The following is a 24,748-nucleotide window of genomic DNA, read 5'->3' as shown; positions in this document are numbered from 1 at the left end:
TGCTAGGGAAGTTTTTAAGGCATATTGAAACCTACTATAAAAGAACTTGGTTGGAGTTACCTTACACAGTGTATAATGCTCCTCCCAGAGCCATACGTTGCAAAACAAAAAGCCCAGTGTCAGATGCAGGCTATCTTCCCTCAAGTAGCTGATACCAAAGATCCCAAAACAATACAGGCTATTCCTCTTCCCAACAGAACTTTGGTGAAGACACTACATTAAGTTGTTATTAACCTCAAAGCTTCCATCTGCTCAAAGTATCAGAAAGTGCTCTGCACGCTACTGGGTGAAAAGGTCATCAATATTCTTGCCAGGTAAGAACTGTGTGAGATAAAATAACAACCGGAATGGCAGGATGTGTGCATGGGTGCAACAGTGCCACCAATCTGGATTTAAGGCCTGCTCTGCAGGAGAAAAAACATGCCTGGTACTGTAAATTTGGCCGAGAACTCATGACAAGGGCGAGTTTGCAGACCTCATCAGAGAAGTCTCTTTGATCAGTGAACAGTGGTTACTTCAGAAACTCACACTGGTCATAGTAAAGAGAAAATATGTATGTGGAGTGCTCAACCACAAATGGGAGATATATATATATATATATATATATATATATATATATATATATATCCATAAACTCATATTTAAAAAAAAAAGGACCCAACATCATGGTGGTGCATGCCATTATTCTGACAGAAGCAAGTGAACAGATATCTTTAAGTTCAAGGCCAACCTGATCTACATAGTGAGTTCTAGACCAGCTGGGGATACATAGAGAACCTGACTCAACAAAGAAAGAAAGAGAGGGGGAGGAGGAGGGGGAGAGAGAGAGAGAGAGAAGAAAAGAAGGAAAGAAAAATATGAGTATTTATGTAAGTGAAAGTAGATTCTATACTTTTGAATCAGAAGATTTTTTTTCATTTAGACTTTCAATAACAAATGATTCAAATTTTCTCATATTAAAAACAAAAATATGGGGACTAGAGAGATGACTCATTTGGTAAGACCATTTGTTTCTCTTGAAAAGAACTCATGTTTGAGTCCCTGCATCTATTTGGTGGTTCATAACTCCAGTTCCAAGATATCCAATACCCTCTCTGACTCCAGCAGGCACCAGGCATACATGTGTACACACATACATGCAGGCAAAACACTCATAAAAATAATTTAAAAATTTTAAAAACAAAATTTTGACAATAACTAGATAATTATATTTAAACAAGAAAAATAAAGTCTTTGCTATTTTAAAATTTTCCATCAGAATCATTTTTAAATGATACTCTACTACAAATAAATCAGTGGAGCAGGAAAAAACCTAGGAAAAGATGTGACTATAGACCAACACAGTAAGTCATCAGATTTCAAAGAGTAGGATGTTTATAATTGGTTATTCGATTAGAAGAACATAAACCATAACCATATTTGCTTCAGAAAATAAAGCATAACTTACAGTAAATTTAACTAAAAAATATAATTCAAGAATTTACATTTAATTTAGTTCCTGTCATAAAATAGAATATAGATTGGAAATAAAAAGTTAAATTTACTCGACTGTATAATTACTGTATATTTTATGTTAAAACATTTAAAAATTTAAAGGTATAGAAAGCAAAGCTATTTTCAAGACCAACAAAGTGATGATGATCTCTTGACACTGAGACAACTTGTGAAATAAACAATTCCTAAAGATGCACATCCACTTATCCAATCAATGTTTATTTGCACGTAAAACTATGCAAGTTCTTAGGAAATTTTAGGTAAATTTATCTGGGAACTACGTCTATCTAAATAACTTTTCTGAGAGGAAAACTACAGTGAAGTCTATAACAAAGAACTTCTATAAAGTCATAGGGGAAACAAAGAACAACCAAAGGAAAAAATGTGATGATGCACTTTTATTTATGCCGTAAACAAGATTAAAATATGTTCAGAATGTGAAGGCTCTGTGGGAATAAGTAAACTAGACGTCTGTATTCTGTTTTCATATGAAAATAGTCTCGAAGTTTTGGTTAAGGTTTGTGGAAAAAACAGTTTCTGAAAATTTTACATGCATTTATCCCATCAATATTTATTTCAAATAAGTATATAAAAGTTCTTAGGACACTTTAGGGAACTACATCTAATAACTACATACATTTGAATAATTTTTTCCATGAATAAAATTACAGTGACACCCGAGCTAGATATTCCATAAAAGGAGAAAAAAATCAAGTTCGGGGTGAAGCAGTGCTATCTTTGGATATGTTAAAATCTATCTTTGTGCTATTGCATTTGTGGGAAAATGAACAAAATTAAGGAAAAGTTAAATTTTATGTGAGCATAACCAGTAGGCTTTTTTGGTTTCTTCCCCAACCCCCAAGAGACCATTTACTAGGTAACTCACCCAAACTGATATTCTATCAGTTGACAGCTAGGTGGACAAAAGATTAGCAGAGCCTCAGCAGTACATATGGAGAAGGCCTATACCAGGCCTATACCTAACTATACCAGGTTGTCAGGGTATAGTTTTAAGGAATCCAACTAGAAATTTAGGTATAACTGGGAGTCATGGTAGATAATAGTCACCTAATGCTCAGCTATCAGAGAAGGACCCCTGGCTGGACAACTGAGAACTGAACAGGGTGAACTACTACATTTTAGACTACTGGTATTTGGGACATGTACTGTCTATCAACATGGGGAAAGTTTAACAACCTGACAACACCTACTCAAAGATAAGAAACTGAAGTGAGGATGACAGACTACGCACAATACGGAATGGAAACCACTGTAATCAATGTTGAGATTGTTAAGTACCATAAGTACAAAGATGTCCTCTTTCCTATTTATCAGTGAATCCTGATTCTAGAGCTGTGCCTGCCACGGGGTAAGCACAAAAAGGAATGAATCATGTCAGAGCCTTCTGCGAACAACACTAATCATTTGCCAAAGCCCTGAAAGATGAATATATCAGATTTCCCAGCAAGAATAAGAGGAATTTGTTACACCTTTAGAAGATAAAAAGCTATAGGAAAGACTGGTATAACAGTAAACTATTGCCTATCACAAATTCAGCTCCTCTAACCCCAGTTAACTAGGGCACCTCACTAACCATGTGCTTCCTCCTTTTTGGGTAACTGATCATTCTATACTCATCACATACACAGAGATCACAGTCAGCAAGCAATGTGTGCATTAGTATTGACAGTGTACTCAACAGAGCTACAACGTATTACATTCTTCCTACTCAGGAGGACATTAAATCTTGGACATCAGTAAGCAGACATCTTTATCTTGACTTTTTTGCCTTAAAGGGGAAATTTCTCATTATTTATCTAATTTAGGAATAAATGTTGATATATATATATATATATAGTTAGGGTTATATACACACACACATATATAGCAAGATAGTTGTTTTTAATAAACACACACACACACACACGAGGCAGAGACACACATAAAGAGATACAGAGAAAGAGAGAAAGAAACAATAAAGATTAAAATGATAGAAAAAGATATTCCAAATAAATGTATCTAAGAAGCAAGCTGATGTAGTCATTTTAATACCTGAAAAAAAATAGACTTCAACCTGAAGCTAATCAGAAAAGAGAGAAAGTACTCAAAGAAAAAAAATCTGCTGAGGACATTAAAATTCTTAACATTTATTCACCACATAGGCACCCAAGTGTGTCAAAGAAATACTACTACAGCTTAAATCACAAAGTGATTCTCACACACTGATAGTGGTAGGAGGACTTCAACACTCCACTCTCACCAATAAATAAACAAAAACTGAACAGAGAGCTAACTGACATTATAAACCAAATGGACCTAGCAGATATGTACAGAACATTTCACTCAAACACAAAAGAATATACTTTCTTCTCAGCATCCCTTAGAACTTTCTCCAAAATTGGCCACATACTCAGTCACAAAGCAAGTCTTGACAGATATAAGAAAATGGAAATAACTCACTAACAGACCGCCATGTATTAAAGCTGGATATCAGCACCATAGCCATGTCTTATCCCACTGATGACTACGAATATGAGGCTGCTTATGATCCCTATGCTTACCCGGGCGACCATGATATGTACACAGGAGATCTGAAGCAGGACCTTGCCTTTGAATGACAGTATGAACAGCAGACTTATCAGGTGATTCCTGAAGTGATCAAAAACTTCATTCAGAGGGCTGGGGATTTAGCTCAGTGGTAGAGCGCTTGCCTAGGAAGCGCAAGGCCCTGGGTTCGGTTCCCAGCTCCGAAAAAAAAGAACCAAAAAAAAAAAAAAAAACTTCATTCAGGACTTCCACAAGACTGTCTCGGATTTGATTGACCAGAAAGTGCATGAGTTTCAGGCCAGTAGCATCTCTAGTGATGTCACTGATCAGAATGTGTATGAGATCCAGGACATTTATGAGAACAGCTGGACCAAGCTAACTGAAAGATTCTTCAAGAATACACCATGGCCTGAGGCAGAAGCAATTGCACCCCAAGTTGGCAACAATGCTGTCTTCCTAATTTTGTACAAAGAATTGTACTACAGACATATCTACACCAAAGTCAGTGGGGGACCCTCCTTAGAACAGAAGTTCGAATCCTATTACAACTACTGCAATCTCTTCAACTACATCCTCAATGCTGATGGAACTGCTCCCCTTGAACTCCCTAACCAGTGGCTCTGGGACATCATTTATGAGTTCATCTACCAGTTCCAGTCATTCAGTCAATACCACTGCAAGATGGCCAAGAAGTAAAAAGAGATAGACTTCTTTAGATCCAATTCTAACATCTGGAATGTGCACATTCTCTTGTAGACAAATCCAACATCAGCTGGCAACTGGAAGTCTACACCAGTGGAGGTGACCCCAAAAGTGTGGCTGGAGAATATGGATGACACTCCCTCTGCAAGATGCTTGGCTACTTCAGCCTGGTGGGGCTTCTGCACCTGCATTCTCTACTGAGGCATTACTACCAGGCTATCAAGGTGCTGGAGAATATTGAGCTGAACAAGAAAAGCATGTATTCACGTGTGCCTGAGTGCCATGTTACCACCTACTATTATGTTGGTTTTGCATATTTAATGATGTGTCGATACCAAGATGCTATCCAGGTCTTTGCCAACATCCTCTTATACACCCAGAGGACCAAGAGTATGTTCCAGAGAACCACATACAAGTATGAAATGATTAACAAGCAGAATGAGCAGATGCATGCTCTGTTGGCCATTGCTCTCACCATGTACCCCATGAGGACTGACGAGAGTATACACCTCCAGCTGCGGGAGAAATACGGCGACAAGAAGCTGTGCATGCAGAAGGGCGACCCCCGGGTCTATGAGGAACTTTTCAGCTATGCCTGCCCAAGTTCCTGTCGCCTGTGGTGCCTAACTACGACAGTGTGCATCCTAACTACCTCAAAGAGCTGAAGATGTTTTCTGATGAAGTACAGCAGGCCCAGCTCTCCACCATCTGTAGCTTCCTTAAGCTCTACACCACCATGCCTGTGGCCAAGCTGGCTGGCTTCCTGGACTTCACAGAGCAGGAGTTTCACATCCAACTGCTTGTCTTCAAGCACAAGATAAAGAACCTGGTGTGAACCGGTGGCATTTCTGCCCCAGATGGCAAATTCCAGTCGGTTGTGGAGGTGGACTTCTATATTGATAAGGACACGATCCACATTGCAGACACCAAAGTTGCCAGATGCTATGGGGATTTCTTTATCCAGGAAATCCACAAGTTTGAAGAGCTTAATTGAACCCTGAAGATGGGACAGAGGCCCTGAAGGTACTCATACACGAGTCAAGAACCCGTTTTGATATTATAGATGGGAAGTATTCTTGTCACCAAGAAGCCTTACCTAAGTCAGCTATCAACTGAATTGAAACTTGTGCAAATCAAGAGCTGGATGTTGTAAGGCACTCTCAGTAAAGAGTCTTTGTTGGGGAAAAAAAGCTGGATATCAATAACAAGAGAAACGAGAAAGCTCACAAACTCATGAAAACTGAATGACTGAATAAAAGATACATTAGATGGAAATTACTTTCTAGAATTGAATGAAAAGGAATGTACAACATATGTGCATATGCATCCCAAACTTATAGAATACAATGAAGACATTTCTAAGAGGCAAGTCCATAGCACTAAGTGCATCAACAAACAAACAAACATCTCATGCTAGCAACATAACAGAATACCTGAAAGCTCCAGAACAAAACAAAAGTCTGTATTGAGTAAACGAGCTGGATACAAAATTAACTCACAAAAATCACTAGACTTCCTATATACAAATGATAAATAATTTGAGAAAGAAATCAAAGAAACAACACCTTTCACAATAGCCTCAAACAATATAAACTATATTGAGGTAACTCTAAGCAGGAGAAATATTTGTATAATAAAAACTTCAAGTCATTGAAGAAGACATCAGAGGGATTGATTATTTGAATCAAATCAGGAATTCTATAAAATCAATTCATCTAAACAGCATTATTTATGAAAGTTCATCTTCATGTTGATCTCAGGAAATTTACCCATAGGGTTGGCTGACACCTAGGAATCAATTATAACAGACTATAGGCAGAAAAGGTCTTTTATTGCCCAACACACCATGTCAAAAAAATGAGGAATACAGCAATGAAAACCATGAGAAGGCACACCAGCAGCAAGAAGCAATACTGGGTGGGGCAAAGCTCCTGGGGCCAGGTCTTTCCAGGATTCACCCATTGCAGCCATGCAAAATGGTGGGTCATCTCCAGGAAGCTCCTCCTGCATGGCATCTGCCATTCACCTCCAATAAACACAAACCCATGAGTTTCATAAAAATTCTGTAACCACTAAAGAACAAAGTATGATACAAGAAAATGAGCAAATGATGTTTCTATAGAAAGTGAAGAACCAAATCTCTTTCTATAAGTAATGTTTAGGCTCTGTCCCAAGATTTTATTCATATGTCACTTAGACTTTTTTATTTTTTGAGTTTATATTCCACACTATTCCAGAAGGTTTCCATTAGAGGAAGCTTATAAAAAGGCATGTAGAATGAAATGAAAAAGAAATGATAAAATAAGAGGAACAGAAAATTAAGACCATTCATGTGATGAACATATTGAAAATTGGCCTCTGTGACCTAAAATTCATTTTGCTTCTTGGATTTTCCCCCAGGAGTCAGATTATTTCCTACAGTGTTAATGGATTTTTCATCTCTAAGAGGCCTTAAAGAATCATCTGTCTTTCTAACTTTTGATATGTTAGTTCAAGTAATTTCTGAATCCAAGCTGCAATGTTCCCTTTTAATCCTCATCACTAAAGAAAGGATAGAGGGGGGCTGGAGAGATGGCTCAGCAGTTAAGAGCACTGACTGCTCTTCCAGAGGTCCTGAGTTCAAATCCCAACAACCACCTGGTGATTCACAACCGTCTGTAATGGGATCCAATGCCCTCTTCTGGTGTATATCTGAAGACAGCTACAGGATACTTATATAATAAATAAATAAATAAACATAAACAAACAAACAAATAAATAGATCTTTTTTAAAAAAAGAAAGGATAGAGGGACAAGTTCTATTTGTTTACTTTTATATTAATAATGTTATTCGTTGGGGTTGGGGATTTAGCTCAGTGGTAGAGCACTTGCCTAGCAAGCGCAAGGCCCTGGGTTCAGTCCCCAGCTCTGAAAAAAAATAATTTTATTCGTTTACATTTCAAATGATATCGCCTTCTTGGTTACCCCTCCACAAACTCCCAACCCATCCCCCATCTCTCCCTCCCCTTTGCCTCTATAAGAGCATTCCTCTGCTCACTCACCCATTCCTATCTCACCACTCTAGCATTCCCCCTAAGTTGGTGCATCAAGCCTCCACAGGACCAAGGGGTTCCTCTCCCATTGATGCCAAATAAGGTCATCCTCTGCTACATATATATCTGGAGCCATGGATCCCTCCATGAATATTCTTTGTTTGGTGGTTTAGTCCCTGGGAGCTCTGGGTGGTCCAGTTAGTTGATATTGATCTTCAGATGAGGTTGTCATCCCATTCAGATCCTTTAGTCCTTCCCCTAGCTCTTCCAGTGGGGTCCTCGGACTCCGTCCAAAGGTTGGCTGTGAGTTTCAGCATCTGTATTGGTCAGGTGCTGGTAGAACCATACCAGGCTCCTGTAGGCAAGTGCTTCTTGACATCAGCAATAGTGTAGGGGTTTGGTGTCTGCAGATGGGATGGATCCCTAGGTGGGGCAGTATCTGAATGGCCTGTCCTTCAGTCTTTGTTCCATTTTTGTCCCTGTCTTTCCTTTGGACAGGAACATTTATGAGTTAAAATTTTTGAGATGCATGGGTGGTCCCATCCCTCAACTGCAGGCCATGACTATCTACTGGAGGTGGTCTCTACAGGTTGTATCTCCCCTTTGTTGGGTATTCCAGCTAAAGTCATCACCACTGGGTCCTGGGAGCCTCTTGCTTCCCTAGAATCTGAAAGTTTCTAGTGGCTACCTCCAGTTCACCGTCCCCCATTGCTACATGTTTCTATTCAATTACGTGGCCCTCTGTACCTTTGTCCCTTCCAATACCTGATCCTGCTCCCCTTTTCTCCTCCCCCCTCCTCCCAGGTCCTTTCCTCCCTCTACCTCCTGTGATTATTTTGTTCCCTGTTCTATATAGGATTGAAGCATCTACACTTTGGTCTTCCTTCTTCTTAAGTTCTATATGGTTTGTGGGTTGTATCATGTGTATTCTGAATTTTGGGCTAATATTCACTTATCAGTGAGTGCATACCATGTGTGTTCTTTTGTGATTGGGTTACCTTACTCAGGATGATATTTTCTAGTGTCATCCATTTGCCTAAGAATTTCATGAAGTCATTATTTTTAATAGCTGGGTAGTATTCTATTGTGTAAATATACCACATTTTCTGTATCCATTCTTCTGTTGAGGGACATCTGGGTTGTTTCCAGCTTCTGGCTATTTTATATTAAGGCTGCTATAAATATAGTGGGACATGTGTCCTTGTTATATGTTGGAGGATCTTGTACAAAGCTTAAGTCCAAGTGGATCAAAGACCTCCACATAAAACCAGATACACTAAATATAATTAATAGAAGAGATACATAAAGAGAAACAAAAGAGCACTAGAATCCATGTCTAAAAGACATTACCAATATTATTTAAACACATTAGAGAGGCAATTTTATTACATTTATATGTGTGTGCGTGTGAGTGCACATATATGTATGTATACTTGTGCTCCTGCATGTGTAGCCAAACGCCATGGACCAAACACAACTTGTAGGCATCTGTTCCTGCTTTCCATTGTGTGGCTTCCAAGCATCAAACTGGGTTGTCAGGCTTTGCAGCAGGTGACTTTATGGAAGGAGTTATCTCACTGACATCCATTCCAACATTTTCTATAAAGGTCTTTCCAGCAGATGCTAGAATATTTTTAAAGCTACATAATCCTTTACTTAACAGCTAATATCCAGCTGCATAATAACAGCTACTTATAAGTACACATACGCTCTGTCTTCATCAATCTTATCTAGTTTTGGTGGCTGTATATATATGGGCCACATGTGGGGCAGGCTCTGAATGGCTGTTCCTTCAGTCTCTGCTCCAAATTTTGCTTCCATATCCCCTCCTATGAATATTTTTCCCCTTTTAAGAAGGAATGGAAAGAAACTCAAAGCAATTCCATTAAAATCAGGAACATGACAAGGCTGCCACTCTCTCCCTATCTATTCAATATAGTATTCAAGGTTCTAGCCAGAGTAATTAGACAACAAAAAGAGATCAAAGGGATACAAATTGGAAGGGAGGAAATCAAGATATCACTATTTGCAGATGATATAATAGTATACATAAATCACCACCAAAATTCTACCAGAGAGCTCCTACAGCTGATAAACAACTTCAGCAAAGTGGCTGGATATAAAATTAACTCAAACAAATCAGTAGCCTTCCTCTACTCAAAGAATAAAAGGACTGAGAAAGAAATTAGGAAAACGACACCCTTCATAATAGTCCCAAATAATATAAAATACCTTGGTGTGACTTTGACCAAGCAAGTGAAAGATCTGTATGATAAGAACTTCAAGCCTCTGAAGAAAGAAATTGAAGAAGATCTCAGATGATGGAAAGATCTGCCATGCTCATGGATTGGCAGGATTAATATAGTAAAAATGGCCATTTTACCAAAAGCGATCTACAGATTCAATGCAATTCCCATTAAAATTCCAATCCAATTCTTCAGAGAGTCAGAAAGAACAATTTGCAAATTCATCTGGAATAACAAAAAACCCAGGATAGCTAAAACTATCCTCAACAATAAAAAGACTTCCGGGGGAATCACTATCCCTGAACTCAAGCAGTATTACAGAGCAATAGTGATAAAAACTGTATGGTATCAATACAGAGACAGGCAGATAGACCAGAGGAATAGAATTGAAGACCTAGAAATGAACCCACACACCTATGGTCACTTGATTTTTGAAAAGGAGCCAAAACCATCCAACGGAAAAAAGATAGCATTTTCAGCAAATGGTGCTGGTTCAACTGGAGGTCAGCATGTAGAAGAATGCAGATCGATCCATTCTTATCACCCTGTATAAAGCTTAAGTCCAAGTGGATCAAGGACCTCCACATCAAACCAGATACACTCAAACTAATAGAAGAAAAAGTGGGGAAGAATCTCGAACACATGGGCACTGGAGAAAATTTCCTTAACAAAACACCAATGGCTTATGCTCTAAGATCAAGAATCGACAAATGGGATCTCATAAAACTACAAAGCTTCTGTAAGGCAAAGGACACTGTCATTAGGACAAAATAGCAACCAACAGATTGGGAAAAGATCTTTACCAATCCTACAACTGATAGAGGGCTTATATCCAAAATATACAAAGAACTCATGAAGTTAGACTGCAGGGAGATAAATAACCCTATTAAAAATGGGGTTCAGAGCTAAACAAAGAAGTCACAGCAAAGGAATGCCAAATGGCTGAGAAACACCTAAAGAAATGTTCAACATCTTTAGTCATAAGGGAAATGCAAATCAAAACAACCCTGAGATTCCACCTCACACCAGTGAGAATGGCTAAGATCAAAAACTCTGGCGACAGCAGATGCTGGCGAGGGTGTGGAGAAAGAGGAACACTCCTCCATTGTTGGTGGGATTGCAGACTGGTACAACCATTCTGGAAATCAGTCTGGAGGATCCTCAGAAAATTGGACATTGAACTACCTGAGGACCCAGCTATACCTCTCTTGGGCATATACCCAAAAGATGCCCCAAGCTATAACAAAGACACATGCTCCACTATGTTCATAGCAGCCTTATTTATAATAGCCAGAAGCTGGAAAGTACCCAGATGCCCTTCAACAGAGGAATGGATACAGAAAATGTGGTACATCTACACAATGGAATATTACTCAGCTATCAAAAACAATGAATCAATGAAATTCATAGGCAAATGGATGAAACTGGAAAATACCATCCTGAGTGAGGTAACACAGAAAAACACACAGGTAAAAAAAAAAAAAAAAAAAAAAAAAAAAAAAAAAAAAAAAAAAAAAAAAAACAGAAAAAAATAAGTGGATATTAGCCCAAAAGCTCGAATTACCCAAGATACAATCCACAGACCACATGAAGCTCAAGAAGGATGACCAAAGTGTGGATGCTTCACTCCTTCTTAAAAGGGGGAAAAATATTCATAGGAGGGGATATAGAGGCAAAGTTTGGAGCAGAGACTGAAAGAACGGTCATTCATATATATGTGGCCCATATATATACAGCTACCAAAACTAGGTAAGATGGATGAAGGTAAGAATTTCATGCTGACAGGAACCACATATAGATGTCTCCTGAGAGACACAGCCAAAGCTTATCAAATACAGAGGCAGATGCTAGCAGCAAATCACTGAACTGATAATGGGACCCCCATTGGAGGAATTAGAGAAAGGATTGAAAGAGCTGAAGGGGCTGGAGACCCCATAAGAACAACAATGCCAACAACCAGAGCTCCCAGGGACTAAACCACTACCCAAAGACTATACATGGACTGACCCATGGCTCCAGCTGCATATGTAGCAGAGGAAGGCCTTGTTGGGCACCAAAGGAAGGAGAAGCCCTGGGTCCTGCCAAGATTGGACCCCCAGTGCAAGGGAATGTTGGGGGGGGCAAGAAGGGGAGGTTGGTCAGTTGGGGAACATCCTTGTAGGAGAAGGGGAGGGGGATGGGATAGGGGGCTTATGGACAGGAAACCAGGAAAAGGAATGACATTTGAAATGTAAATTTAAAAAAAAAACAATTTAAAAAAAGAAGTAGGAAAGGAGCCCTGAGCACATGGCCAGGAGAACAGCAAGGTGCACTGGTGGGGAGGTAGCCAGACCTGCAGTTAGAAGAGTAAATTAGGGGTGACCCCCAGTAACTGTCAAAGCCAAATAAAATAACCATAGTCTGAAAAAAAAAACCCATGACCACTTGGTTTAGTCTAAATCATCAGTACTCAACCTTTCTAATGCTGCAACCCTTTAATACAGTTCCTCGCATTGTAGTGACCTCAACCATAAAATTACGCCAGTGCTATTTCGTAACTGTAATTGTGCTACTATTATAAATTTTAATAGAAATACCTAATATATAGGATATCTGATATGTGACCTCCAAGGCATTCACAACTCACAAATTGAGAACCACTGGTCTAAAACCTATGAAAACCAGACCTTGGTTTAAAAAGATGTTAATTGTAATTAACACAGATGTCAGTAATTACATTGCAAGCAACATTCAAGTTATTTTATCCTTACTAACTTAGCATATCTGTCTCTCTGTGTATATGATATGTATACATACAAATGTAAAATTATGTATACAGTCATATACCTACATTGATAAAATTTGATATATACTAGTCCAGGGATAATAAATATCAGCACTATTTACATTTTTCATTTTGCCTGTGCATTGTTGAACATTCAGTGGCATCCATAGCCTCTACACACTAGAACCTGAGAACCAAACTTATCTCTAGGAATAGGGAGGTAAGGGCAAATTAATCCTAGCTAAAGAAAACTGACAAATGCTAATTTATCTTTATATGTGTATGTGTTTATGCGTAGTAGGATGTGTGTATATATTCTATTATTCTATTATACATTTTGAGACAGCAAAAAGGAAAACTGTGTTAACTATTTAAAGGCAGATGAATAAAATCATAAATATTAATAACCTACTGCAATGTGTAAACTAGTTAGCTGCTTTTCACATTCCTGTGTCAAAATTCCTTATAAGAAACAACTTAAGAGAGGAAAGATTTATTAGGTTTACAGTTCAAGGAGATATATTCCATGTTGATGGGGAAGGCATGACAGTAGAACCAAGAAGCACTTGGCCACATTGCATCTATAACCAAGAAGCAGAGAGGGATCAGGAAGTGGGACCAGGTTGTAAAATCTCAAGTGACCTATTTCCTCCGGCAAGACTCCACCTCCTAAATTTCCATAACCTTCTCAAACAATGCTATCAACTGGAGAGTAAATGTGCAAACCCATGAACATATGGGTGATATCTCACCTTCAAGACACAACGCATGCTATGTAGGCAAATAAATACATAAAATCAAAAGTATACATTATTAATTATATATTTCATAAATGAGAAAACTGAGGAACAGAAATGTTGAGCAGTTTATCCACGTTCACACAAATAAATAAATTTATATTCTAGAAACAATGTTCTTAAACATTCAACTGTTCAGGAAATCACAATTCAAAAGTATGAACTAAAAACTACCCATCTCTTTCCTGTAACATAACATGGTATAAAAATTGCAACTGAACTAGCAAGATGGCTCAGTACCCAAGCCAAAAAAAAAAAAACTAATCTCAACCTCTGAGATCTCTCAGTGGAAGAAGAGAAACAACTTCCACAAGTCATTGCCACATATTATGTATGAGTACAAATTCCCACCAATAGCCCACCCCTGTAGCCTCACAATATACACACATGCACATGCATGTACACATTAGATTTTAAAGAAAAGAAACCATATTTGATGGCTGAGATTTTGGGTACTCTATTGGGGTGTTCTACCCTAATGCTGGCATTTGTGCTCCTTACACAAATATTGTTTACTTACAATTCTATTAACACAGGGATAATAGTTATACCACAAAATAAATGTAAAGGTTAAATATTACATATCATTATAAAAAGTTATCTTGGAGTCAAAGAATTAGCTCATCTACAAAAATATTTCCTGGTCTGGGGATATAGCTTAAAGGTAGAGTATATATCTAGCATCCATGGGGCCATAGGTTTGATCTATAGAACTATAAACAAAATAAGGATTGGGAAGATAACTCATTGGGTAAAAAGCACTTACTACCCAAAAAGGAAAACATAACTTTTAAACCCCTCAAAAACACATAAAAGCCAGAAGCAATGCAAAAACCTCTAAAATTCCAGTGTTCCTACCAGGAGATAAAACATAGACAGGAGAATTCCCAGAAGTTCTTGGGCCAGCTAGCCTTGCATACTCAGTGGAAAATCAACAAAGACTGCCTCAAACAAGCTGGAAATCAAGAATCAATCCCCAAGGCTGTCCTCTAACTTCCACACTCAGACTGTAGCACACACATGTTCATATTCACAGATATGAATTGCACACATACACACAAAAAGTATTTCAGAGTATAAGTGTTAAAATGATTGTTTCTATGATAGGTAGTATCATTATTGAATGTAAAAAAATACTGTATCTTTTTTCAATACCATCTCTTTTTTTGAGCAGTTGTTTTAAGAGTTAGAATTTTTAAATTTCCAGAGCTTTGCTAATGTTTTGATACTGTTTGAAGGGCATAATCTTAAAATAAAGAAATGTAATTATGCATATCTTAATAAACAGTACCTTACATCAAAACCACATTATCATATACTACAAAGCAAAATGTTTCTCTCATACTTGTCTACAAGTGTGTATTCTTAAAATTATATAAATTACATTTATTTACATGTGTATGCAGGGTTATATGCATGCTACAGCATGATGTGTGAAGGTCAAAGGACAACTTGGGGAAGTTGATTCTCTCTACCACGTGGATCTTGAGGATTGAAATTAGGTTGTCAGGTGTGGAGGCAAGAACCTTTTACCTGCTAAGGCATTTCATGGTGTATATATGATGTATATAAACAATTTTACAGAATTTTTTTAACCACATGTAATTTTTCAAGTAATCTGTAAAGAATACAGAAAGTTGCCTTGACTACCAAGGACTATATCACAATCCCTTGATTAATCTGAACATGCATGTTCTGAAACGTATAAATGTGATTATAGTAGGTCGTTTCAAAAAACATTCAAAGATGTCATCGTGACATTTCAAAATGTAAAGTTGAAAAATCTAAAGGTAGTTAATGGCTTTTTAGAAAAGATAAACAAGAACACAGAGCCCAGAAGACATGCACTAAAATAAAACTGAAAATGTCTCGGTTTCCAGTTAAATTTTACCAAACAGCTGTCACAATATCTCCCAGAGTACCCCATCTTAAGCCAGAATAAGCTGGCTGTGCTTTACTTCAATTTTGATTAGAAGATCCTTCAGATCTCAACAATATGATAGCTGGGAACTTGAGCCCCAGCTATGACTGCCTTGGCTGTGTCTCCTTATTAATTAATCCAAGACGGAGAACTGAGCCACAATGCAAAGCATGAGATAAGGCAGTTAGATTCTCCCCTGCCATTCAGGAGGAACTGTTTGACTGTTGCCTTAAAACTGCCACAAATCCACTGGAGGAGAAATCATTTTTAAACACAGTTGTATTGCAGAAGGGCCCAAGTCTACTGCTGTCTTTTCCCAAGTGTCTGATAATTTGCTTTGGTCACAAATGGAAAGGAGTTGCTTTTTTTTTTTTTTCAGCTATTTAACTTCAGGGACAGATCTCAAAAAAACAGTTCATTCTCAAAGCACAGCAGCATAAATATTTCAAGACCTCACCTCACTACACTTTAAAAGTGTTATCTGTCTTCTTGGACAGATTATAAATCATTGTACTGTATCCTTCTGGAACCTGTGCTCGTCTATAGAACTGCAAGATGTTTCAGATGGGCTACAATCACTGAGAAGCCACACATCTTGCTAAGCTGTACATATAAATAACGCTTTCAGGGTTGTATGTCATAACAAAGTGGAGAGTTTTAAATTTTTTATGCCACTTTAGAAACTATACTCCACATATTGAATAAATCTTAATATTTCAGTAAGTGTTGCTCCCAGGATCGTTCATTTTGTTCTGAAGTAGCTGAGAGGTTAAAATAAGACACTATTGAGGTTGAGAATGGTTGTAGAGTGATGACCTAACACGCTCAAGACTCTGGGTGTGGCCCCAGGCTCTAGAAGAAGAAATGTTAAAGCAAGGCGTTCTCTTTAATCTCAGGGAAGTTTGTGTAAATGTATACACAAACAAAACACACTGATGATTTGTTGTGCTATAGAAACAACTATAAATTCCTTGCATTTTTGTAAGGACTTATCTTTCCCTATAGTTCAATTTTTTTACTATGAACATATTATAGATAATCCTTTAACTTTGAGATGTTCTTATATCAGTGGAGAAGAGGGCTATGCTTCTGTATTCAAAATCCCAAAACAATGAGTTCTCAAGTTAGGTATCATGATTTCTTTTTTTAATTATCTAAAATCCTAAACCAATGAGATTCGATTTTAATCTCCGTTGCTGGGCAGCTGAAATTCCCCTTTCTGCATATCAATTAGATTCAGTCTTCCGACCTTATGGTGTTGCTATCACCAGATGGCTACTCCAGGGATGGATGCCTCTCAGTAACAGTTGGAAATGCCCCTGGGTAATGAAGACTGTAAACGAAGGCTGTGCCTTTGAAAGGATGCAGTGAAGCTGTCAGTAGCTGATGAAGTGCAGCTGGGAGCAAAGTGTACCTTTGCTTGAAGGGCCTTCCTTATTTATACTGCGGATTAATGAAAGTTTAAAATATGCTGATTAAAGATAAGTGTCACTCGAGTTAGTGATTTTTTTCTTATTTCTTAACAAACTATAGCTTAACACAAATGTGGTAAGGTTTCTGGGAGAGAAAAACGAAAATTGGCTTCACAAGTGCTCATTTTTCTGCCTCATTGCAGAAGTAATATAGAGTAGAATATGTTAATAGAAAGAAAACTTGAAGCTGGGTAAAGCAGTATGGTTAATATGAACTATTAGGCTATGCCAGATTGTGTATAGGACACACAAGTCTATCCTACATTTTATTTTTTTTTTTCGTTTTTTGAGACAGTATCTCACAATGACTAAGCTGGTCTCAAACTCAATATCCTGATCCTCCTTCCCCATCTCTCAAGTGCTAAAATTACAGGTATGTGTCACCATGCCAGGCTTTCTTACTCTCATTGTTGGCAATCAGGCATCCTCTGCAGCCAGCCCCACCCGGCAGCAAGGGGCCATCAGATAACCCAGAGACAAACACCATCATTAGCTACCCAGAGGCGCACATGCCCATTGTCACCTCTGTTGCAAGTTCCCCTGAGCATGCACTGGGGTCCTTATAAAAGAGCCATGTTTTCCTCCCTTTCCCAGAGGCAGCCTCTGTGTCCTCTTCCTTAATAAACCTCCCATGTGAGAACCTGCCACCTAGTTCCAACACTCGATAAACTATAAACTCCTCTTATGAAAAAATTCAATTATTATAAGATAGCACATAATCAGTGCACTGTATACATTTATTAAAATGTCATAATAAAACACACTAGCATATATGGTAGATGCTAATAAAAGCATTTTAAATAGAATGTAATTAAATGTTATAATGTAATTCAAGAGATATAGATGATAAGAGTAAATAAATCTGGGGCAGAAAGAACATAAGCCACGCATGTTGAAAATGATGGATTAAATAGTTCTTGGGGAAACTTAAATAACACCTATTTTAATAAACCAGCAGAATCACAAAAATGAGCATGAATGGCTGGGTATGGCGGCTTACAGCTTTATCCTGGCACTTGGAAGGCAGATGAATCTCTGTGAGTATGAAGTAAGCCTGGTCTGCATTGTGCATTCTAAACTAACCAGGGATACATAGGGAGACCCTGTCTTTAAAAGGTTGGGGGATAACATGAATGTGGCTTATGAAGAAGCATTGATGTCAAGGCCCAAAGAAACTCAGAACAAACACTGTGGTGTCTATGAGCATTACCCAGAGCACAAGCTGGCCTTTAGGCTCACTCAGTTCCTGTGCCTCCCCTCAGCTCTTCTTACCCAACACCAACCATAAACGTCTCCAGCTCACGAGCTTCCCTTCCCTTCCCCCAGCTTCTCTTTCCTATATAGCCCTGTCATTTTAGGTTTCATGGCAAAGAAGTCTCTTCATCCTCTACTCTTGGCTCTTGGTCCTCTCTCGCTGCTTTTTCACTTCCATGTCCCTCCACCCATGGCCCAGTTCAGTCTAGCGGCCATGTTCAGTCTGTCACTTCTCCCCCCTGCTCTGAAGTCCTCCAGGTGCCTCCGGTTGTACTCTCCCTCATATCTACAATAAACCTTGCTTTTATCCTTCAAGATTTCACACCCCTGCAGAGATACTAATTTTAATAGAGCCTACAGCATTCATAATTCAGGTGTAATTCCTGGCTGTGAACCACTGAATGAAAGCCTTTAAAAAAAAAACTGCAATAAAAGAGAGGAATGAAAAAACTTTTCCAGTGGTATGCAGTCATGACGATGGGAATAAAGAAAAAAAATGTTTCTAGAATCTCCACAAAGAAAAACTCCTCTCGACTTGATCAAAGACTCAGTCAAGAAAAAGTGTCAAAGTAAAGTTCATTGTATCAACGCCAGGTAAACAAAGAATACTGCTGACACTGGTAATTTCATTGAAATGATACTCATTATAATACATTAAGTTATTCAGTTGGTGATTCTGGAAAACCTATGAAATTGAGTAAAAATAAAAAACAGAGGTCAAGATATGATCCTCAACCCACTGCATAGCAAGGTGAATAAAGAGAAATCAGAGGAGAATAAAGAGAACAGAGAAGGGGGTTGGGGCTATAGCTCAGTGGTAGAGCACTTGCCTAGCAAGCGCAAGGCCCTGGGTTCGGTCCCCAGCTCTGAAAAAAAAAAAAAAAAAAAAAAGAGAGAACAGAGAATTTGTGATTCTGAAGAACAAGTAATTTTTTTTTTCTTTTTTTGGAGTTGGGGACCGAACCCAGGGCCTTGTGCTTGCTAGGCAAGCGCTCTACCACTGAGCTAAATCCCCAACCCCACAAGTAATTTTTTTAAGAAAGCATTAAGTGTCCATTAGGTGGCTCAGAAGACAAAGGCCTCTGCAGCCAAGCCTTTGCAAACTGAGTTCAATTCCCAGAAAGAGAAACAAACTCCCAAGAATTATCCTCTGAACTTCACACTCACCCTCTTTATGCATATATATGTACACACGCACACACACACACACACACACACACACACTCACCACTCACTCACATAAAATAAACATTTAAAATGAGCTAAGAGCACTGGCTGCTTTTCAGAGGACTTAGGTTTCATTCCCAGTGCCTACCTGACAGCTCAACCTTCTGTAACTCCTGTTCCGGGGGATCTGATGCTTTCTTCTGGTCTCTCTGGATACCAAGTACACAAATAGTACACAGTCATACATGAAATTAAACACCTTTACCAATCCTACAACAGATAGAGGCCTTATATCCAAAATATACAAAGAACTCAAGAAGTTAGACCGCAGGGAAACAAATAACCCTATTAAAAAATGGGGTTCAGAGCTAAACAAAGAATTCACAGCTGAGGAATGCCGAATGGCTGAGAAACACCTAAAGAAATGTTCAACATCCTTAGTCATAAGGGAAATGCAAATCAAAACAACCCTGAGATTTCACCTCACACCAGTGAGAATGGCTAAGATCAAAAACTCAGGGGACAACAGATGCTGGCGAGGATGTGGAGGAAGAGGAACACTCCTCCATTGTTGGTGGGATTGCAAACTGGTACAACCATTCTGGAAATCAGTCTGGAGGATCCTCAGAAAATTGGACATTGAACTGCCTGAGGATCCGGCTATACCTCTCTTGGGCATATACCCAAAAGATGCCCCAACATATAAAAAAGACACGTGCTCCACTCTGTTCATTGCAGCCTTATTTATAATAGCCAGAAGCTGGAAAGAACCCAGATGCCCTTCAACAGAGGAATGGATACAGAAAATGTGGTACATCTACACAATGGAATGTTACTCAGCTATCAAAAACAACGACTTTATGAAATTCGTAGGCAAATGGTTGGAACTGGAAAACATCATCCTGAGTGAGCTAACCCAATCACAGAAAGACATACATGGTATGCACTCATTGATAAGTGGCTATTAGCCCAAATGCTTGAATTACCCTAGATGCCTAGAACAAATGAAACTCAAGACGGATGATCAAAATGTGAATGCTTCACGCCTTCTTTAAAAGGGGAACAAGAATACCCTTGGCAGGGAAGAGAGAGGCAAAGATTAAAACAGAGACTGAAGGAACACCCATTCAGAGTCTGCCCCACATGTGGCCCATACATATACAGCCACCCAATTAGACAAGATGGATGAAGCAAAGAAGTGCAGACTGACAGGAGCCGGATGTAGATCGCTCCTGAGAGACACAGCCAGAATACAGCAAATACAGAGGCGAATGCCAGCAGCAAGCCACTGAACTGAGAATAGGACCCCCGTTGAAGGAATCAGAGAAAGAACTGGAAGAGCTTGAAGGGGCGCGAGACCCCATATGTACAACAATGCCAAGCAACCAGAGCTTCCAGGGACTAAGCCACTACCTAAAGACTATACATGGACTGACCCTGGACTCTGACCTCATAGGTAGCAATGAATATCCTAGTAAGAGCACCAGTGGAAGGGGAAGCCCTGGGTCCTGCTAAGACTGAACCCCCAGTGAACTAGACTGTTGGGGGGAGGGCGGCAATGGGGGGAGGGTTGGGAGGGGAATACCCATAAGGAAGGGGAGGGGGGAGGGGGATGTTTGCCCGGAAACCGGGAAAGGGAATAACACTCGAAATGTATATAAGAAATACTCAAGTTAATAATAATAAAAAACAAACAAACAAACAAACAAACAAACAAAGTAAACCTGAAACACTCCATTTCCCGGTGACAGCTCTGCCTGCATCCCTGAAGGCCTGCTGCCATCAGGGACGACCAAGCCTGCCAACACAATGAACAAGCAGATGTCTAAAGGCTAGAATAAAAGCTTAATCAACAAAAGACAGGGCAATGTGGCACCACAAGAACCCAGCTATCCTACTACTGCAAGCCCTAGATATCCTAACACACCTGAAATGCAAGAAAATTACCTTAAAACTTATGAAGATTATAATAGAGGACTTTGAAGAGAAAACAAATAAATATGAAGAAATAGATAAAAATACAACCAAACAGGTGAAGGAAATGAATAAAACTGTTCAAGACCTGAAAATTGAAATAGAAGCAAAGAAAACAAAAAAAAATTGAGGCAATCCTAGAGATGGAAAACCTAGGAAAAAGAACAGGCAAGCATCACCAACAGAATACAAGACATGGAAGAGAGAATCTCAGAGGTAGAAGATACACTAGAACAAATTGATACACTGGTCAAAGAAAATGCTGAATCTAAAAAGTTTTAACACAAACATCCAAGGAATTTGTGACACTATGAAAAGATCAAACCTAAGAATGATAGGAATAGAAGGAGATGATTCCCAGTTCAAGGCACTGAAAATATTTTCGACAAAATCATAGAAGAAAATTTCTCTAACCTTAAAAAATAGCCTATAATTGTGTAAGAAACTTACAGAATACCAAATAGATTGAACCAAAAAAGAAAACCTTTCCACCACATAATAATCAAAACATTAAATGTACTGAACAAAGAAAGAATATTAAAAGCCACAAAGGATAAAGGCCAGATAACATATAAAAGCAGACATTAAAATTACATCATTAATTCTCAACAGAGACTCTAAAAGCCAGAAGGGCCTGGATAGATCTGCCACAGACTCTGAGAGACCACAGATGCCAGAACAGATTGTGAGAAAAACTTTCAATCACCATAGATGGAGAAAACAAGATATTCCATGACAAAAACAAATTATCTTTCCACTAATCCAACCCTACAAAGGATACCAGAAGGTACACAAGGAGGGTAACTACATCCATGAAATCACAAGAAATAACTCCACACCAGCAAAACCAGAGAGAGGAGAGAGAGAGAGAGAGAGAGAGAGAGAGAGAGAGAGAGAGAGAGAGAGAGAGAGGAAGAGAGAGAGAGAAACACACAAACTACCACCATCAACATTGAAATAACAGGAATTAACAATCATTGATCATTAATATCTCTCAACATCAATGGACACAATGAACCATTAAAAGACGCAGGCTAGCATAGTGGATTCATAAACAGGATTCATCATTCTGCTACATACAAGAAACCTCAGCAACAAGGATATAGACATTACCTCAGAGTAAAGGGCTAGAAAGGGTTTTCCATGCAAACAGACCCAAGAAACAAGCTGGAGTAGCCTTTCTAATACCTAATAAAACAGACTTTCAACCAAAAGTAATTAAAAGAGATGTGGAAGGACACTTCACACTCATCAAAGGAAAAAATCCAACAAGATGACATCTCAATTCTGAACATCTATGCTCCAAATACAAGGGCACCCACATTTGTAGAAGAAACGTTACTAAAGCTTAAGTCACACCATCAAACCCTACATTTTAATAGTGGAGAACTTCAACATCCAACACTCACCCATGGATAGGTCATCAAGACAGAAACTAAATAGAGAAATAATGAAGCTAACGGACATTATGAATCAAATGGAGTTAACAGATATCTACAAAACATTTCACCCAGACACAAAAGAATATACTTTCAGCACCTTATGGAACCTTTTCCAAAACTGACCATATACTCAGTTAGAAAGCAAGCCTCAATGGATACAAGAAGATTGAAATAACCCCTTGCATCTTATCAGACCATCATGGATTAAAGCTGGACTTCAACAACATCAGAAATAACAGAAAGCCTACAAAGTCATGGAAACTGAACAATGCTCTACTCAATGACCACTGGATCAAAGAAGAAATAAAGAAATCAAATTTTCTAAAATTCAATGGATAATGAAGGCACAACAAACCAAAATTGATCAGACGCAATGAAAGCAGTGCTAAAAGGAAAATCCCTATCACTAATTGACTTCATAAAGAAATTGGAGAGATCTCATGTGTTAGCATTCTGCCTAAGCTCCACCCCCACAGTTACCTGGCAATAGCCAGGTATGCCTGACAGTATAAAAGGGGCTGCTTGCCCCCTCTTCACTCTCTTGCTCTCTTACCCATTTGTCCCTTCTATCCCCATTCCCCTCCCCCCTTCTCTCCACATACTCATCCTCTACTCTACTCCTCTCATTCTCTTTTTCCTCTCTCTCTCTCCCTCTCTCCCTCTCTCTCTCTCTCTCTCTCTCTCTCTCTCTCTCTCTCTCTCTCTCTCTCTCTCTCTCTCTCTCTCTTTCTTTTCCTCTTTCATTAAACCTCTCCATTCCATGTGGAATTGTTTTGGACTGGTATGGTTTGTCCAGGCGAGAGCTGAGACTTCTACCCCAACATCATGCTAGCAACTTAATAGCACACCTGAACGCTCTAAAGCAAAAAGAAGCAAACACACCCAAGAGGAGTAGACCACAAGAAATAATCAAACTTGGGGCTCAAATTGCAACATTTTTACATCAATATTCATAAGGGAAATTGGTCTGAAATTCTCTTTCCTTGTTGAGTCTTTGTGTGGTGTTGATATCAGGGTGACTGTGACCTCATAGAATGAGTGTGGCAATGTTTCTTCTGTCTCTATTTTGTGGAATAGTTTGAGAAGTATTGGTACTAACGCTACTTCGAAAATCTGGTAGAATACTGTGCTAAAACCATCTGGCCCTGGGCTTTTTAATTGATTAGAAACAAAGTCTAATTGATTGATTAGAAACAAAATGAAACAAGGACTCAACAAATCTAAGAGCTGGTTCTTTGAGAAAATCAACAAGATAGACAAATCCTTAGCCAAACTAACCAAAAGGCAAAAAGATATCCAAAATAACAAAATCAGAAATGAAAAGGGGTCATAACAACAGCCACTTAGGAAATTCAAAGAATCATTAAGACTTACTTCAAAAGCCTTTACTCCACAAAATTGAAAATCTAAACTAAATGGATGATTTTCAGGATAGATTCCCCTTACCAAAGTTAAATCAAGATGAGGTAAACAATCTAAATAGTCCTATAATCCCTAAGGAAATAGAAGCAGTCATTAAAAGCTTCTCAATCAAAAAGAGTCCAGGGCCTGATGGTTTTAGCACAGAATTCTACCAGACTCTCAAAGAAGAGCTGATACCAATACTCCTCACACTATTCAGCCATAAAGTTTAGGATAACCACAATACAATCCACAGATGCAAAGAAGCCTAATAACAGGGAGGGCTCAAGGGAGGATGCTTGAATTCTCACTCAGAAGAGGAACCAGTTATTGGAGGTGGATGGATGAAAGGAACTGAATAGGAGAGGGGCTGGAAGGGGAGTGGGGAAAGGGAATCAGGTGTAAGGAGAGCAGGGGAGAGAGAATGGAAGTGGGCAGGGGTGAGTATCTCTAGGACATGCCAGAGGCCTGGGATGGGGGAGGCTCTAGGAAGTTTCTGGGGGTGATTCTAAGTAAGACTTCTAGAAGTGGGAGA

The 24,748-nt window shown here is 38.8% G+C and overlaps 1 protein-coding gene and 1 pseudogene across 7 annotated transcripts in view; one reads left to right on the top strand and one right to left on the bottom strand.

Annotated features, from left to right (window-relative positions):
- Bicd1 (BICD cargo adaptor 1) overlaps positions 1-24,748 on the bottom strand; it is a 153,950-nt gene that overhangs the window by 104,626 nt on the left and 24,576 nt on the right. The gene's annotated exons all lie outside the window — the stretch shown is intronic.
- Eif3l-ps1 (eukaryotic translation initiation factor 3, subunit L, pseudogene 1) lies at positions 3,999-5,764 on the top strand (annotated as a pseudogene).

This window comes from Rattus norvegicus, chromosome 4, assembly GCF_036323735.1.
Source record: "Rattus norvegicus strain BN/NHsdMcwi chromosome 4, GRCr8, whole genome shotgun sequence".
NCBI lineage: Eukaryota > Metazoa > Chordata > Mammalia > Rodentia > Muridae > Rattus > Rattus norvegicus.
This window is presented reverse-complemented; position numbering and strand designations above follow the sequence as displayed.